Genomic DNA, 18477 nt, shown 5'->3' on the forward strand with positions numbered 1-18477 from the left:
GGGGCTGATGTGGGTTAGATCTATGGGGCAGGAGCTGTTGTGGGGCTGATGGGGGTCAGATCCTTAGGGCAGGAGCTACTGTGGGGCTGATGTTGGTCTGATCTATGGGGCAGGAGCTGCTGCGGGGCTGATTTGGGTCAGATCTATGGGGCAGGAGCTGCTGTGGTTCTGATGTGGGTTAGATCTATGGGGCAGGAGCTGTTGTGGGGCTGATGGGGGTCAAATCTATGGGGCAGGAGATGCTGTGGGTCAGATCTATGGGGCAGGAGCTGCTGTGGGGAACATGTGTGTCAAAACTATGGGGCAGGATCTGCTGTGGGGCAGATGTGGGTCAGATCTATGGGTCAGCAGCTGCTGTGGGTCTGATGTGGGTCAGATCTATGGGTCAGCAGCTGCTGTAGGTCTGATGTGTGTCAGATCTATGGGGCAGGAGCTGCTGTGGGTCAGATCTATGGGGCAGGAACAGATGTGGGCCTGATGTTGGTCAGATTTATGGAGCAGGAGCTGCTGTGTTGCAGATGTGGGTCAGATCTATGGTGCAGGAGCTGCTGTGGGGCAGATGTAGGGCATATCTATGGGGCAGGAGCTGCTGTGAGGCTGATGGGTGTTAGATCTATGGGGAGGAGCTGCTGTGGTGCAGATGTGGGTCAGAGCTATGGGGCAGGAGCTGCTGTGTGGCAGATGTGGGTCAGATCTATGGTGTAGGAGATGCTGTGGGGCTGATGTGGGTCAGATCTATGGGGCAGGAGCTGCTGTGGTTAAGATCTATTCGGCAGGATCTGCTGTGGGGCAGATTTGGGTCAGATCTATGGGGCAGGAGCTGCAGTGGAGATGATGTACGTCAGATCTATGGGGCAGGAGCTGCTGTGGGGCTGATGTGGGTTATATCTATGGGGCAGGAGCTGTTGTGGGGCTGATGGGGTCAGATCTATGGGGCAGCAGCTACTGTGGGGCTGATGTTTGTCTGATCTATGGGGCAGGAGCTGCTGCGGGGCTGATTTGGGTCAGATCTATGGGGCAGGAACTGCTGTGGGGCTGATGTGGGTTAGATCTATGGGGCAGGAGCTCTTGTGGGGCAGATGGGTGTCAGATCTATGGGGCAGGAGATGCTGTGGGTCAGATTTATGGAGCAGGAGCTGCTGTGTTGCAGATGTGGGTCAGATCTATGGTGCAGGAGCTGCTGTGGGGCAGATGTGGGTCAGAGCTATGGGGCAGGAGCTGCTGTGTGGAAGATGTGGGTCAGATCTATGGGGCAGGAGCTGCTGTGGGGCTGATGTGGGTCAGATCTATGGGGCAGGAGCTACTGTGGTTAAGATCTATTTGGCAGGATCTGCTGTGGGGCAGATTTGGGTCAGATCTATGGGGCAGGAGCTGCAGTGGAGATGATGTACGTCAGATCTATGGGGCAGGAGTTGCTGTGGGGCTGATGTGGGTCAGATCCTTGGGACTGAAGCTGCTGTGGGTCATATCTATTGGGCAGCAGCTGCTTTACATATGATGTGTGTCAGATCTATGGGACAGGAGCTGCTGTGGGGCTGATGTGGGTTAGATCTATGGGGCAGGAGCTGTTGTGGGGCTGATGGGGGTCAGATCTATGGGGCAGGAGCTGCTGTGGGTCAGATCTATGGGGCAGGAGCTGCTGTGGGGTACATGTGGGTCAGGTCTGTGGGGCAGGAGCTGCTGTGGGGCAGATGTGGGTCAGATCTATGGGTCAGCAGCTGCTGTGGGTCTGATGTGGGTCAGATCTATGGGGCAGGAGCTGCTGTGGGGCTGATGTGGGTCAGATCTATGGGGCAGGAGCTGCTGTGGGGCAGAAATGGGTAAGTACTATGGGGTAGGAGCTGCTGTGGTTAAGATCTATTTGGCAGGATTTGCTGTGGGGCAGATTTGGTTCAGATCTATGGGGCAGGAGCTGCAGTGGAGATGATGTACGTCAGATCTATGGGGCTGGAGCTGCTGTGGGGCTGCTGTGGGTTAGATCTATGGGGCAGGAGCTGTTGTGGGTCATATCTATTGGGCAGCAGCTGCTTTACATATGATGTGTGTCAGATCTATGGGGCCGGAGCTGCAGTGGGGCTGATGGGGGTCAGATCTATGGGGAGGGAGCTACTGTGGGGCTGATGTGGGTCAAATCAATTTGGCAGAGCTGCTCTTGGGAACATGTGGGTCAGATCTACGGGGCAGGAGCTGCTGTGGGGCTGATGTGGGTCAGATCCTTGGGGCTGAAGCTGCTGTGGGTCATATCTATTGGGCAGCAGCTGTTTACATATGATGTGTGTCAGATCTATGGGGCAGGAGCTGCTGTGGGGAACATGTGGGTCAGGTCTATGGGGCAGGAGCTGCTGTGGGGCAGATGTGGGTCAGATCTATGGGTGAGCAGCTGCTGTGGGTCTGATGTGGGTCAGATCTATGGGGCAGGAACTGCTGTGGGGCTGATGTGGGTCTGATCTATGGGGCAGGAACTGCTGTGGGTCAGATCTATGGGGCAGGAACAGATGTGGGCCTGATGTTTGTCAGATTTATGGAGCAGGAGCTGCTGTGTTGCAGATGTGGGTCAGATCTATGGTGTAGGAGCTACTGTGGGGCAGATGTAAGGCTTATCTATGGGGCAGGAGCTGCTGTGAGGCTGATGGGTGTTAGATCTATGGGGAGGCGCTGCTGTGGTGAAGATGTGGGTCAGAGCTATCGGGCAGGAGCTGCTGTGTGGCAGATGTGGGTCAGATCTATGGTGTAGGAGCTGCTGTGGGGCTGATGTGGGTCAGATCTATGGGGCAGGAGCTGCTGTGGTTAAGATTTATTTGGCAGGATCTGCTGTGCGGCAGATTTGGGTCAGATCTATGGGGCAGGAGCTGCAGTGGAGATGATGTACGTCAGATCTATGGGGCAGGAGCTACTGTGGGGCTGATGTTGGTCTCATCTATGGGGCAGGAGCTGCTGTGCGACAGATGTGGGTCAGATCTATGGGGCAGGTGCTGCTGTGCGACATATGTGGGTCAGATCTATGGGGCAGGATCTGCTGTGGGGCTGATGTGGGAAAGATCTATGGGGCAGGAGATGCTTTGGGGCAGATGTGGGTCAGATCTATGGGGCAGGAGTTGCTGTGGGGCTGATGTGGGTCAGATCCTTGGGGCTGAAGCTGCTGTGGGTCATATCTATTGGGCAGCAGCTGTTTACATATGATGTGTGTCAGATCTACGGGGCAGAAGCTGCTGTGGGGCTGATGTGGGTTAGATCTATGGGGCAGGAGCTGTTGTGGGGCTGATGGGGTCAGATCTATGGGGCAGGAGCTTCTGTGGGGCTGATGTTGGTCTGATCTATGGGGCAGGAGCTGCTGCGGGGCTGATTTGGGTCAGATCTATGGGGCAGGAGCTGCTGTGGGGCTGATGTGGGTTAGATCTATGGGGCAGGAGCTGTTGTGGTGCTGATGTGGGTCAAATCTATGGGGCAGGAGCTGTTGTGGGGCTGATGGGGGTTAGATCTATGGGGCAGGAGCTGTTGTGGGGCTGATGTGGGTCAAATCTATGGGGCAGGAGCTGTTGTGGGGCTGATGGGGGTTAGATCTATGGGGCAGGAGATGCTGTGGGTCAGATCTATGGGGCAGGAACAGATGTGGGCCTGATGTTGGTCAGAACTATGGAGCAGGAGCTGCTGTGGGGCAGATTTGAATCTGATCTATAGGGCAGGAGCTGCTGTGGGTCAGATCTAGGGGCAGGAGCTGCTGTGGGGCACATGTGAGTTAGATCTATGGGGCAGGAGATGGTGTGGGGCAGATGTGGGTCAGATCTATGAGGCAGGATCTCCTGGGGGCTGATGTGGTTCAGATCTGTGGGGTAAAATCTGCTGTGGGGCAGATGTGGTTCAGATCTATGGGGCAGGAGATGCTGTGGGTCACATCTATGGGGCAGGAGCTGCTGTGGGGCAGATGTGGGTCTGATCTATGGGTCAGCAGCAGTTGTGGGTCTGATGTGGGTCAGATCTATGGGTCAGGAGCTGCTGTGGGGCAGATGTGGGTCTGTTCTATGGGGCAAGAGCTGCTGTGGTGCAGATGTGGGTTAGATCTATGGGGCCGGAGCTGCTGTGGGGCAGATACGGTTAAGATCTATGTAGCGGGAGATGCTGTGGGGCTGATGAGGGTCAGAACTATGGGGCAGGAGCTGATGTGGGGCTGTTGTTGGTCAGATCTATAGGGCAGGAGCTGCTCTGGGGCATATGTGGGTCAGATCTATGGGGCAGGATCTCCTGTGGGGCTGCTGTGGGTTAGATCTATGGGGCAGGAGCTGTTGTGGGGCAGATGTGGGTCAGATCTATGGGGCAGGAGCTGCTGTGGGGCTGATGTGGGTCAGATCCTTGGGGCTGAAGCTGCTGTGGGTCATATCTATTGGGCAGCAGCTGCTTTACATATGATGTGTGTCAGATCTATGGGGCAGGAGCTGCTGTGGGGCAGATGTGGGTCAGATCAATGGGGCAGGGGCTGCTGTGGGGCTGATACGGTTAAGATCTATGTAGCGGGAGATGCTGTGGGGCTGATGAGGGTCAGATCTATGGGGCAGGAGCTGATGTGGGGCTGATGTTGGTCAGATCTATAGGGCAGGAGTTGCAGTGGGGCTGATGTGGGTCAGATCTATGGGGCAGGATCTCCTGTGGGGCTGATGTGGGTCAAATCAATGGGGAAGAGCTGCTCTGGGGCACATGTGGGTCAGATCTATGGAGCAGGAGCTGCTGTGGGGCAGATTTGAATCAGATCTATAGGGCAGGAGCTGCTGTGGGTCAGATCTATGGAGCAGGAGCTGCTGTGGGGCAGATTTGAATCAGATCTATAGGGCAGGAGCTGCTGTGGGTCAGATCTATGGAGCAGGAGCTGTTGTGGGTCATATCTATTGGGCAGCAGCTGCTTTACATATGATGTGTGTCAGATCTATGGGGCAGGAGCTGCTGTGGGGCTGATGTTGGTCTGATCTATGGGGCAGGAGGTGCTGCGGGGCTGATTTGGGTCAGATCTATGGGGCAGGAGCTGCTGTGGGGCTGATGTGGGTCAGATCTATGGGGCAGGAGCTGTTGTGGGGCTGATGGGGGTCAGATCTATGGGGCAGGAGATGCTCTGGGTCAGATCTATGGGGCAGGAGCTGCTGTGGGGAACATGTGGGTCAGGTCTATGGGGCAGGAGCTGCTGTGGGGCAGATGTGGGTCAGATCTATGGGGCAGGAGCTGCTGTGGGTCAGATCTATGGGGCAGGAACAGATGTGGGCCTGATGTTGGTCAGATTTATGGAGCAGGAGCTGCTGTGGGGCTGATGTGGGTCAGATCTATGGTGCAGGAGCTGCTGTGGGGCAGATGTAGGGCTTATCTATGGGGCAGGAGCTGCTGTGAGGCTGATGGGTGTTAGATCAATGGGGAGGAGCTGCTGTGGTGCAGATGTGGGTCAGAGCTATGGGGCAGGAGCTGCTGTGGGGCAGAAGTGGGTAAGATCTATGAGGTAGGAGATGGTGTGTGGCAGATGTGGGTCAGATCTATGGTGTAGGAGCTGCTGTGGGGCTGATGTGGGTCAGATCTATGGGGCAGGAGCTGCTGTGGTTAAGATCTATTTGGCAGGATCTGCTGTGGGGCAGATTTGGGTCAGATCTATGGGGCAGGAGCTGCTGTGTGGCAAATGTGGGTCAGATCTATGGGGCAGGAGCTGCTGTGTGGCAAATGTGGGTCAGATCTATGGGGCAGGAGCTGTTGTGGGTCAGATCTATGTGGCAGGAACAGATGTGGGCCTGATGTTGGTCAGATTTATGGAGCAGGAGCTGCTGTGTTGCAGATGTGGGTCAGATCTATGGTGCAGGAGCTGCTGTGGGGCAGATGTAGGGCTTATCTATGGGGCAGGAGCTGCTGTGAGGCTGATGGGTGTTAGATCTATGGGGAGGAGCTGCGGTGGTGCAGATGTGGGTCACATCTATTGGTCAGGAGCTGCTGTGTCTGCTGTGGGTCAGTTCTATGGGGCGGGAGATGCTGTGGGGCTGATGTGGGTCAAATCAATGGGGCAGAACTGCTCTGGGGCACATGTGGGTCAATCTATGGAGCAGGACCTGCTGTGCGGCAGATTTGAAACAGATCTATAGGGCAGGAGCTGCTGTGGGTCAGATCTATGGGGCAGGAGCTGCTGTGGGGCACATGTGAGTTAGATCTATGGGGCAGGAGATGGTATGGGGCAGATTTGGGTCAGATGTATGGGGCGGGAGCTGATGTGGGGCTGATGTTGGTCAGATCTATAGGGCAGGAGCTGCAGTGGGGCTGATGTGGGTCAGATCTATAGGGCAGGAGCTGCAGTGGGGCTAATGTGGGTCAAATCAATGGGGCAGAGCTGCTCTGGGGCACATGTGGGTCAGATCTATGGAGCAGGAGCTGCTGTGGGGCAGATTTGAATCAGATCTTTAGGGCAGGAGCTGCTGTGGGTCAGATCTATGGAGCAGGAGCTGCTGTGGGGCAGATTTGAATCAGATCTATAGCGCAGGAGCTGCAGTGGGGCTGATGTGGTCAGATCTATGGGTCAGGAGCTGCAGTGGAGATGATGTACGTCAGATTTATGGGGCAGGGGCTGCTCTGGGGCTGCTGTGGGTCAGATCAATGGGGCAGGAGCTGCTGTGGGTCAGATGTGGGTCAGATCTATAGGTCAGGAGCTGCTATGGCTGCTGTGGTTCAGTTCTATGGGGCAGGAGCTGCTGTGGGGCAGATTTGAATCAGATCTATAGGGCAGGAGCTGCTGTGGGTCAGATCTATGGATCAGGAGCTGCTGTGGGGCACATGTGAGTTAGATCTATGGGGCAGGAGATGGTGTGGGGCAGATGTGGGTCAGATCTATGGGGCAGGAGCAGCAGTGGGGCAGATGTGGTCAGATCTATGGGTCAGGAGCTGCAGTGGAGATGATGTACGTCAGATCTATGGGGCAGGAGCAGCAGTGGGGCAGATGTGGGTCAGATCTATGGGGCAGGAGCTGCTGTGCGACAGATGTGGGTCATATCTATGGGGCAGGAGCTGCTGTGGGGCTGATGTGGGTCAGATCCTTGGGGCTGAAGCTGCTGTGGGTCATATCTATTGGGCAGCAGCTGCTTTACATATGATGTGTGTCAGATCTATGGGGCAGGAGCTGCTGTGGGGCAGATGTGGGTCAGATCTATGGGGCAGGGGCTGCTTTGGGGCAGATGTGTGTCAGATCTATGGGGCAGGAGCTGCTGTGGAGCAGATGTGGGTCAGATCTATGGGGCAGGAGCTGCTGTGGGTCAGATGTGGGTCAGATCTATAGGTCAGGAGCTGCTGTGGCTGCTGTGGGTCAGTTCTATGGGGCAGGAGCTGCTGTGGGTCAGATGTGGGTCAAATCAATGGGGCAGAGCTGCTGTGGTGCTGATGTGGGTTAGATCTATGGAGCAGGAGCTGCTGTGGGGCACATTTGAATCAGATCTATAGGGCAGGAGCTGCAGTGGGGCTGATGTGGTCAGATCTATGGGTCAGGAGCTGCAGTGGAGATGATGTACGTCAGATCTATGGGGCAGGGGCTGCTGTGGGGCTGCTGTAAGTCAGATCAATGGGGCAGGCCTGCTGTGGGTCAGATGTGGGTCTGATCTATAGGTCAGGAGCTGCTGTGGCTGCTGTGGTTCAGTTCTATGGGGCAGGAGCTGCTGTGGGGCAGATTTGAATCAGATCTATAGGGCAGGAGCTGCTGTGGGTCAGATCTATGGATCAGGAGCTGCTCTGGGGCACATGTGAGTTAGATCTATGGGGCAGGAGATGGTGTGGGGCAGATGTGGGTCAGATCTATGGGGCAGGATCTCCTGGGGGCTGATGTGGGTCAGATCTGTGGGGTAAAATCTGCTGTGGGGCTGATGTGGGTCAGATCTATAGGGCAGGAGCTGCAGTGGGGCTGATGTGGGTCAAATCAATGGGGCAGAGCTGCTCTGGGGCACATGTGGGTCAGATCTATGGAGCAGGAGCTGCTGTGGGGCAGATTTGAATCAGATCTATAGGGCAGGAGCTGCTGTGGGTCAGATCTATGGAGCAGGAGCTGCTGTGGGGCTCATGTGAGTTAGATCTAGGGGGCAGGAGATGGTGTGGGGCAGTTGTGGGTCAGATCTATGGGGCAGGATCTCCTGGGGGCTGATGTGGGTCAGATCTGTGGGGTAAAATCTGCTGTGGGGCAGATGTGGTTCAGATCTATGGGGCAGGAGCTTCTGTGAGGTTGATGTGGGTCAGATCTATGGGTCAGGAGCTGCTGTGGGGCAGATGTGGGTCAGTTCTATGGGGCAGGAGCTGCTGTGGGGCAGATGTGGGTCAGATCTATGGGGCAGGGGCTGCTGTGGGGCAGATGTAGGTCAGATCTATGGGGCAGGAGCTGCTGTGGGTCAGATGTGGGTCAGATCTATAGGTCAGGAGCTGCTGTGGCTGCTGTGGGTCAGTTCTATGGGGCAGGAGATGCTGTGGGACTGATGTGGGTCAAATCAATGGGGCAGAGCTGCTCTGGGGCACATGTGGGTCAGATCTATGGGGCAGGAGCTGCAGTGGGGCAGATTTGAATCAGATCTATAGGGCAGGAGCTGCTGTGGGTCAGATCTATGGAGCAGGAGCTGCTGTGGGGCACATGTGAGTTAGATCTAGGGGGCAGGAGATGGTGTGGGGCAGATGTGGGTCAGATCTATGGGGCAGGATCTCTGGGGGCTGATGTGGGTCAGATCTGTGGGGTAAAATCTGCTGTGGGGCAGATGTGGTTCAGATCTATGGGGCAGGAGCTTCTGTGGGGTTGATGTGGGTCAGATCTATGGGTCAGGAGCTGCTGATGCAGATGTGGGTCAGTTCTATGGGGCAGGAGCTGCTGTGGGGCAGATGTGGGTCAGATCTATGGGGCAGGAGATGCTGTGGGGCTGATGTGGTCAGATCTATGGGTCAGGATCTGCAGTGGAGATGATATACGTCAGATCTATAGGGCAGGGGCTGCTGTGGGGCTGCTGTGGGTCAGATCAATGGGGCAGGAGCTGCTGTGGGTCAGATGTGGGTCAGATCTATAGGTCAGGAGCTGCTGTGGCTGCTGTGGTTCAGCTCTATGGGGCAGGAGATGCTGTGGGGCTGATGTGGGTCAAATCAATGGGGCAGAGCTTCTCTGGGGCACATGTGGGTCAGATCTATGGAGCAGGAGCTGCTGTGGGACAGATTTGAATCAGATCTATAGGGCAGGAGCTGCTGTGGGTCAGATCTATGGAGCAGGAGCTGCTGTGGGGCACATGTGAGTTAGATCTATGGGGCAGGAGATGGTGTGGGGCAGATTTGGGTCAGATGTATGGGTCAGGAGCTGCTGTGTGGCTGATGAGGGTCAGATCTATGGGGCATGGGCTGCTGTGGGTCAGATCTACGGGACTGGTGCTGCAGTGGAGCACATGTGGGTCAGATCTATGGGGTAGAAGCTGCTGTGGGGCTGATGGGGGTCATATCTATAAGGCAGGAGCTGCTGTGGGGCTGACGTGGGTCAGATCTATGAGGCAGGAGCTGCTGTGGGGCAGATTTGGGTCAGATCTATGGGGCAGGGGCTGCTGTGGGGCAGATGTGGGTCAGATCTATGGGGCAGGAGCTGCTGTGGGGCAGATGTGGGTCAGATCTATGGGGCAGGAGCTGCTGTGGGGCAGATGTGGGTCAGATCTATGGGGCAGGGGCTGCTGTGGGGCAGATGTGGGTCAGATCTATGGGGCAGGAGCTGCTGTGGGTCAGATGTGGGTCAGATCTATAGGTCAGGAGCTGCTGTGGCTGCTGTGGGTCAGTTCTATGGGGCAGGAGATGCTGTGGGGCTGATGTGGGTCAAATCAATGGGGCAGAGCTGCTCTGGGGCACATGTGGGTCTGATCTATGGGGCAGGAGCTGCAATGGGGCAGATTTGAATCAGATCTATAGGGCAGGAGCTGCTGTGGGTCAGATCTATGGAGCAGGAGCTGCTGTGGGGCACATGTGAGTTAGATCTAGGGGGCAGGAGATGGTGTGGGGCAGATGTGGGTCAGATCTATGGGGCAGGATCTCTGGGGGCTGATGTGGGTCAGATCTGTGGGGTAAAATCTGCTGTGGGGCAGATGTGGTTCAGATCTATGGGGCAGGAGCTTCTGTGGGGTTGATGTGGGTCAGATCTATGGGTCAGGAGCTGCTGATGCAGATGTGGGTCAGTTCTATGGGGCAGGAGCTGCTGTGGGGCAGATGTGGGTCAGATCTATGGGGCAGGAGATGCTGTGGGGCTGATGTGGTCAGATCTATGGGTCAGGATCTGCAGTGGAGATGATATACGTCAGATCTATTGGGCAGGGGCTGCTGTGGGGCTGCTGTGGGTCAGATCAATGTGGCAGGAGCTGCTGTGGGTCAGATGTGGGTCAGATCTATAGGTCAGGAGCTGCTGTGGCTGCTGTGGTTCAGCTCTATGGGGCAGGAGATGCTGTGGGTCTGATGTGGGTCAAATCATTGGGGCAGAGCTTCTCTGGGGCACATGTGGGTCAGATCTATGGAGCAGGAGCTGCTGTGGGGCAGATTTGAATCAGATCTATAGGGCAGGAGCTGCTGTGGGTCAGATCTATGGAGCAGGAGCTGCTGTGGGGCACATGTGAGTTAGATCTATGGGGCAGGAGATGGTGTGGGGCAGATTTGGGTCAGATGTATGGGTCAGGAGCTGCTGTGTGGCTGATGAGGGTCAGATCTATGGGGCATGGGCTGCTGTGGGTCAGATCTACGGGACTGGAGCTGCAGTGGAGCACATGTGGGTCAGATCTATGGGGTAGAAGCTGCTGTGGGGCTGATGGGGGTCATATCTATAAGGCAGGAGCTGCTGTGGGGCTGACGTGGGTCAGATCTATGAGGCAGGAGCTGCTGTGGGGCAGATTTGGGTCAGATCTATGGGGCAGGGGCTGCTGTGGGGCAGATGTGGGTCAGATCTATGGGGCAGGAGCTGCTGTGGGGCAGATGTGGGTCAGATCTATGGGGCAGGAGCTGCTGTGGGGCAGATGTGGGTCAGATCTATGGGGCAGGGGCTGCTGTGGGGCAGATGTGGGTCAGATCTATGGGGCAGGAGCTGCTGTGGGTCAGATGTGGGTCAGATCTATAGGTCAGGAGCTGCTGTGGCTGCTGTGGGTCAGTTCTATGGGGCAGGAGATGCTCTGTGGCTGATGTGGGTCAAATCAATGGGGCAGAGCTGCTCTGGGGCACATGTGGGTCAGATCTATGGAGCAGGAGCTGCTGTGGGGCAGATTTGAATCAGATCTATAGGGCAGGAGCTGCAGTGGGGCTGATGTGGTCAGATCTATGGGTCAGGAGCTGCAGTGGAGATGATGTACGTCAGATCTATGGGGCAGGGGCTGATGTGGGGCTGCTGTGGGTCAGATCAATGGGGCAGGAGCTGCTGTGGGTGAGATGTGGGTCAGATCTATAGGTCAGGAGCTGCTGTGGCTGCTGTGGTTCAGTTCTATGGGGCAGGAGCTGCTGTGGGGCAGATTTGAATCAGATCTATAGGGCAGGAGCTGCTGTGGGTCAGATCTATGGAGCAGTGTTATGGTTTTGCAATTTGGTTGGTGTTGGTATTCCACATCAGAACACCATGCCTAATAATGGGAGTAAAGGGGACAAGTTTTTTTTTTCTGTGAACTGCCTTAATGAGCATGTGGGGAGGGGCACCGGAAGGGAAGTGAGGAAGGGGACGGGGTTGCTGGACCGGCTCCCTGCGAGGAGACAACGTGGTCAGACCTTCCTGCCTTCCACAGCTCCATCGGTGAGATTGGGGACTTGGTACTCTCTTTGTTGAAATTCTCTTGTTGTTGTTTAGTGTTATTAGGTTATTAAACTGCCATTCGTTCTCAGATCACCTTTTTCCTCCCTTATTTTTTGTTAGACCTAATCGCAATCTCCCTTCCCTTCCCCTCTTCTGAACTGCACGTGGCCGGGCCGGGCCACGCCGCACTCTGCCGTACCCTGCCGCTAGAGAAAAGGGGGGGAGGGGGCTTTTGTTCCTGCTGCCCCGGGTTTTGTGCCCCTGTCCCGGAGTGAGCTCTAGAGAGAACTCCGTGACATTTTTGGTGGAGAATGCGGGCAGAGCTCAGGGCAATGTTTTGGGCAGTAATTAGGTGGTTTTCTCAGCAGCCCTGTATGTAGGACTGATAGTCCGTAGGTTCCTGTGGTCCTGGCTTAAGGACTTCCTGATGTTGGGGGTAGGGGTAGATTTATTAAGCCGATGGCTGGCAGGGATAGAGATATCTGCCTGGCTCCCTTCCAGACTAACGAACATCACAGGCACCGTGCTTGAACTGGCTCACGAATGCTCTGAATTCCTTAAGTATGACTGGGGTGTCAATTGGAATACTGTGTTGTTAGTCTCTCTAATTGTAGTAGTTTACTATAAATTGCAGAGAGACTTGCAAAGAATAGTGCAGAGAGACTCAGGAAAAGGGCCAGAAGCATCGGGACCCTCAGTATCAGGTAATCTCACCCCTGAACACCAGAGGGACCTTGGGAAATTAATAGAACCCCTGAGTGAGTGTGGGAGATCAGGGGGATCTCAGATCGAATGGCTTATGAAAAAGATAGAGAGTCTCGAGAATGAGATCCAAACCCTAAGGGGAAGGCAACAAGTTAATCCCAGCCGACCACAGGAAGCACCAGCATCAGTGTCAGTCGCCCCAGTGGAAGGCCAGAGATGGGAACGTGTGTCCTCACGTCTGGAACGGATGGAGGAAGTAGAGGAAGATCCGGGCGAGGGACCCTCCCCAAAACCACCAAGGAAGGCAACTCAGAAGACTAACAGACATGGAGAAGATAGTGACGATGAAGGCCAGAGATGGGAACGTGTGCCCTCACGTCTGGAACGGATGGAGGAAGTAGAGGAAGATCCTGGTGAGGGACCCTCCCCAAAACCACCGAGAAAGGCAACCCAGAAGACTAACAGACGTGGAGAAGATAGTGATGATGAGGGAAAAGTCACTGCTTCCTCTACTCGTAAACCTCTGAAAATTACTGAAATCCAAAGTGCGAGAAAGGAGTTTGCCCGACTCCCAGGTGAACGCCTTGTCACTTGGCTGCTCCGGTGTTGGGACAATGGGGCCTCCTGCATGTCTCTAAGCTGCGATGAGGCTCGTCAATTAGGAAACATCGCTCGAGACTCATCTATTGATAGAGGGATCAGCAGATGTCTCGATGGAGTCGCCAATCTCTGGGAGAGGATTCTATCAGCTGTAAAGGCAACCGGTCTTCTCAAAAGTGATTTGGAGCCTGTACTGGAAAAATGGAGTACAGCTGAGGAAGGTATCCAGTACCTGAGAGAAATGGCTGTGGCAGAAATGCTGTTCGATCCCACGTTTGTCCCTGGGGACCCAGAGGATCACCATGACCCAGAAAAGGTGAGCGGTACTCCGGAAATATGCAAGAAACTCATACGGTCAGCACCAGTGAAGTATTCCAGTGTACTGTTAACGAACTCTAACAGGTATGATGAGCTGGATAGGAGACCTGAAATTTTTGAGCTCATCCTTTCACTGCAAAATATCGAATACTCACTACTGCCACACCGTACCACCATCGCAGCCATCTGTAAAATGGTGGATAGAATGGACCGAATGGAGAAAAGACAGGACAACATGCAGAAGAGCTGGTCTGCGGCAAGGAACCACAGTGAACCTGTGGCAGTCTCAGCCGTCAGACGCAAACGCACACCTGTCCGAGTGAAGGACCGCAGTGAGCCTATGTCACGTGGTGCCATGTGGAACTACCTGCGTGACCATGGAGAGGATATGAAGAAGTGGCATGACGAACCCAATTTTGTACTGCGAGCACGGGTAAGAAAATTACAAAAGAGGTCAGCCACTACTGAGGTTGCCTCTACCGCCTCAGACAACCAATAGAGGGGCCCTGCCCTCAGCCAGGGGGGGGAAAGGGATAATAGAGTGTATTGGACTGTGTGGATTCGGTGGCCTGGCACATCAGAACCACAAAAATATAAAGCACTGGTGGATACCGGTGCACAGTGCACTCTGATACCCTCAGGTTTCGAAGGGACAGAACGGATACATATACATGGGGTGACTGGGGGTTCGCAGGAACTGTCTGTATTGGAGGCTGAGATAAGCCTCACTGGTAGAGACTGGCAGAAACATCGTATAGTGACTGGCCAGGGGGCTCCTTGCATACCTGGAGGGGTGTTCAGTACACTTGGAATCGTTTGCCCCAGGGGTGGAAACACAGCCCGACCATCTGCCATGGGCTGATCCAAGCCACATTGGAACAGGGCGGTGCTCCAGAGCACCTGCAGTATATAGATGATATCGTTGTGTGGGGTGATACAGCGACGGAGGTTTTTAAAAAAGGAGAACGGATAATCCAAATCCTCCTGTCTGCTGGTTTCGCTATTAAGCGAGACAAAGTGAAGGGCCCTGCCCAAGAGATCCAGTTTCTAGGGGTGAAATGGCAAGATGGGCGTCGCCATAGAGTGCATCTATCACATCCCCTATCACGCACCAGCCGCTGGTAAGATCGAGCGCCACAATGGTTTGCTGAAAACCACGCTGAAAGCGATGGGTGGTGGAACATTTAAGAACTGGGAGAAACATCTAGCAGAAGCCACCTGGCTGGTAAACACCCGAGGATCAGCCAACCGAGACGGCCCTACACAGTCCAACTCCCTGCGTACCGTGGAGGGAGACAAGGTTCCTGTGGTGCATGTAAAGAATATGCTGGGAAAAGCGGTTTGGGTCCTTCCAGCCTCTGGAAAAGGGAGGCCCCTCCGTGGAACTGTCTTTGCACAGGGACCTGGGTGCACCTGGTGGGTGATGCAGAAGGATGGGGATGTTCAGTGTGTGCCACAGGGAAATTTGATGCTGGGGGAGTGCAGCAGCCTGTGATTCCATGTGTGTGTATATATATATATATATATCTGTATGTACATATGTAATGCATGTTAACTAATGTTCTGTTTATATGTTGATAAAAGTTAGGCATGATGTGATGATGTGTAATAAGGGGTGGAATGTTATGGTTTTGCAATTTGGTTGGTGTTGGTATTCCACATCAGAACACCATGCCTAATAATGGGAGTAAAGGGGACAAGTTTTTTTTTTCTGTGAACTGCCTTAATGAGCATGTGGGGAGGGGCACCGGAAGGGAAGTGAGGAAGGGGACGGGGTTGCTGGACCGGCTCCCTGCGAGGAGACAACGTGGTCAGACCTTCCTGCCTTCCACAGCTCCATCGGTGAGATTGGGGACTTGGTACTCTCTTTGTTGAAATTCTCTTGTTGTTGTTTAGTGTTATTAGGTTATTAAACTGCCATTCGTTCTCAGATCACCTTTTTCCTCCCTTATTTTTTGTTAGACCTAATCGCAATCTCCCTTCCCTTCCCCTCTTCTGAACTGCACGTGGCCGGGCCGGGCCACGCCGCACTCTGCCGTACCCTGCCGCTAGAGAAAAGGGGGGGAGGGGGCTTTTGTTCCTGCTGCCCCGGGTTTTGTGCCCCTGTCCCGGAGTGAGCTCTAGAGAGAACTCCGTGACATTTTTGGTGGAGAATGCGGGCAGAGCTCAGGGCAATGTTTTGGGCAGTAATTAGGTGGTTTTCTCAGCAGCCCTGTATGTAGGACTGATAGTCCGTAGGTTCCTGTGGTCCTGGCTTAAGGACTTCCTGATGTTGGGGGTAGGGGTAGATTTATTAAGCCGATGGCTGGCAGGGATAGAGATATCTGCCTGGCTCCCTTCCAGACTAACGAACATCACAGGCACCGTGCTTGAACTGGCTCACGAATGCTCTGAATTCCTTAAGTATGACTGGGGTGTCAATTGGAATACTGTGTTGTTAGTCTCTCTAATTGTAGTAGTTTACTATAAATTGCAGAGAGACTTGCAAAGAATAGTGCAGAGAGACTCAGGAAAAGGGCCAGAAGCATCGGGACCCTCAGTATCAGGTAATCTCACCCCTGAACACCAGAGGGACCTTGGGAAATTAATAGAACCCCTGAGTGAGTGTGGGAGATCAGGGGGATCTCAGATCGAATGGCTTATGAAAAAGATAGAGAGTCTCGAGAATGAGAACCAAACCCTAAGGGGAAGGCAACAAGTTAATCCCAGCCGACCACAGGAAGCACCAGCATCAGTGTCAGTCGCCCCAGTGGAAGGCCAGAGATGGGAACGTGTGTCCTCACGTCTGGAACGGATGGAGGAAGTAGAGGAAGATCCGGGCGAGGGACCCTCCCCAAAACCACCAAGGAAGGCAACTCAGAAGACTAACAGACATGGAGAAGATAGTGACGATGAAGGCCAGAGATGGGAACGTGTGCCCTCACGTCTGGAACGGATGGAGGAAGTAGAGGAAGATCCTGGTGAGGGACCCTCCCCAAAACCACCGAGAAAGGCAACCCAGAAGACTAACAGACGTGGAGAAGATAGTGATGATGAGGGAAAAGTCACTGCTTCCTCTACTCGTAAACCTCTGAAAATTACTGAAATCCAAAGTGCGAGAAAGGAGTTTGCCCGACTCCCAGGTGAACGCCTTGTCACTTGGCTGCTCCGGTGTTGGGACAATGGGGCCTCCTGCATGTCTCTAAGCTGCGATGAGGCTCGTCAATTAGGAAACATCGCTCGAGACTCATCTATTGATAGAGGGATCAGCAGATGTCTCGATGGAGTCGCCAATCTCTGGGAGAGGATTCTATCAGCTGTAAAGGCAACCGGTCTTCTCAAAAGTGATTTGGAGCCTGTACTGGAAAAATGGAGTACAGCTGAGGAAGGTATCCAGTACCTGAGAGAAATGGCTGTGGCAGAAATGCTGTTCGATCCCACGTTTGTCCCTGGGGACCCAGAGGATCACCATGACCCAGAAAAGGTGAGCGGTACTCCGGAAATATGCAAGAAACTCATACGGTCAGCACCAGTGAAGTATTCCAGTGTACTATTAACGAACTCTAACAGGTATGATGAGCTGGATAGGAGACCTGAAATTTTTGAGCTCATCCTTTCACTGCAAAATATCGAATACTCACTACTGCCACACCGTACCACCATCGCAGCCATCTGTAAAATGGTGGATAGAATGGACCGAATGGAGAAAAGACAGGACAACATGCAGAAGAGCTGGTCTGCGGCAAGGAACCACAGTGAACCTGTGGCAGTCTCAGCCGTCAGACGCAAACGCACACCTGTCCGAGTGAAGGACCGCAGTGAGCCTATGTCACGTGGTGCCATGTGGAACTACCTGCGTGACCATGGAGAGGATATGAAGAAGTGGCATGACGAACCCAATTTTGTACTGCGAGCACGGGTAAGAAAATTACAAAAGAGGTCAGCCACTACTGAGGTTGCCTCTACCGCCTCAGACAACCAATAGAGGGGCCCTGCCCTCAGCCAGGGGGGGGAAAGGGATAATAGAGTGTATTGGACTGTGTGGATTCGGTGGCCTGGCACATCAGAACCACAAAAATATAAAGCACTGGTGGATACCGGTGCACAGTGCACTCTGATACCCTCAGGTTTCGAAGGGACAGAACGGATACATATACATGGGGTGACTGGGGGTTCGCAGGAACTGTCTGTATTGGAGGCTGAGATAAGCCTCACTGGTAGAGACTGGCAGAAACATCGTATAGTGACTGGCCAGGGGGCTCCTTGCATACCTGGAGGGGTGTTCAGTACACTTGGAATCGTTTGCCCCAGGGGTGGAAACACAGCCCGACCATCTGCCATGGGCTGATCCAAGCCACATTGGAACAGGGCGGTGCTCCAGAGCACCTGCAGTATATAGATGATATCGTTGTGTGGGGTGATACAGCGACGGAGGTTTTTAAAAAAGGAGAACGGATAATCCAAATCCTCCTGTCTGCTGGTTTCGCTATTAAGCGAGACAAAGTGAAGGGCCCTGCCCAAGAGATCCAGTTTCTAGGGGTGAAATGGCAAGATGGGCGTCGCCATTGAATGGATCTATCACATCCCCTATCACGCACCAGCCGCTGGTAAGATCGAGCGCCACAACGGTTTGCTGAAAACCACGCTGAAAGCGATGGGTGGTGGAACATTTAAGAACTGGGAGAAACATCTAGCAGAAGCCACCTGGCTGGTAAACACCCGAGGATCAGCCAACCGAGACGGCCCTACACAGTCCAACTCCCTGCGTACCGTGGAGGGAGACAAGGTTCCTGTGGTGCATGTAAAGAATATGCTGGGAAAAGCGGTTTGGGTCCTCCCAGCCTCTGGAAAGGGGAGGCCCCTCCGTGGAACTGTCTTTGCACAGGGACCTGGGTGCACCTGGTGGGTGATGCAGAAGGATGGGGATGTTCAGTGTGTGCCACAGGGAAATTTGATGCTGGGGGAGTGCAGCAGCCTGTGATTCCATGTGTGTGTATATATATATATATATATCTGTATGTACATATGTAATGCATGTTAACTAATGTTCAGTTTATATGTTGATAAAAGTTAGGCATGATGTGATGATGTGTAATAAGGGGTGGAATGTTATGGTT

This window comes from Coturnix japonica, unplaced genomic scaffold (assembly GCF_054131305.1).
Source record: "Coturnix japonica strain WE unplaced genomic scaffold, WE-NBRP24 Scf059, whole genome shotgun sequence".
Classification (NCBI taxonomy): Eukaryota; Metazoa; Chordata; class Aves; order Galliformes; family Phasianidae; genus Coturnix; species Coturnix japonica.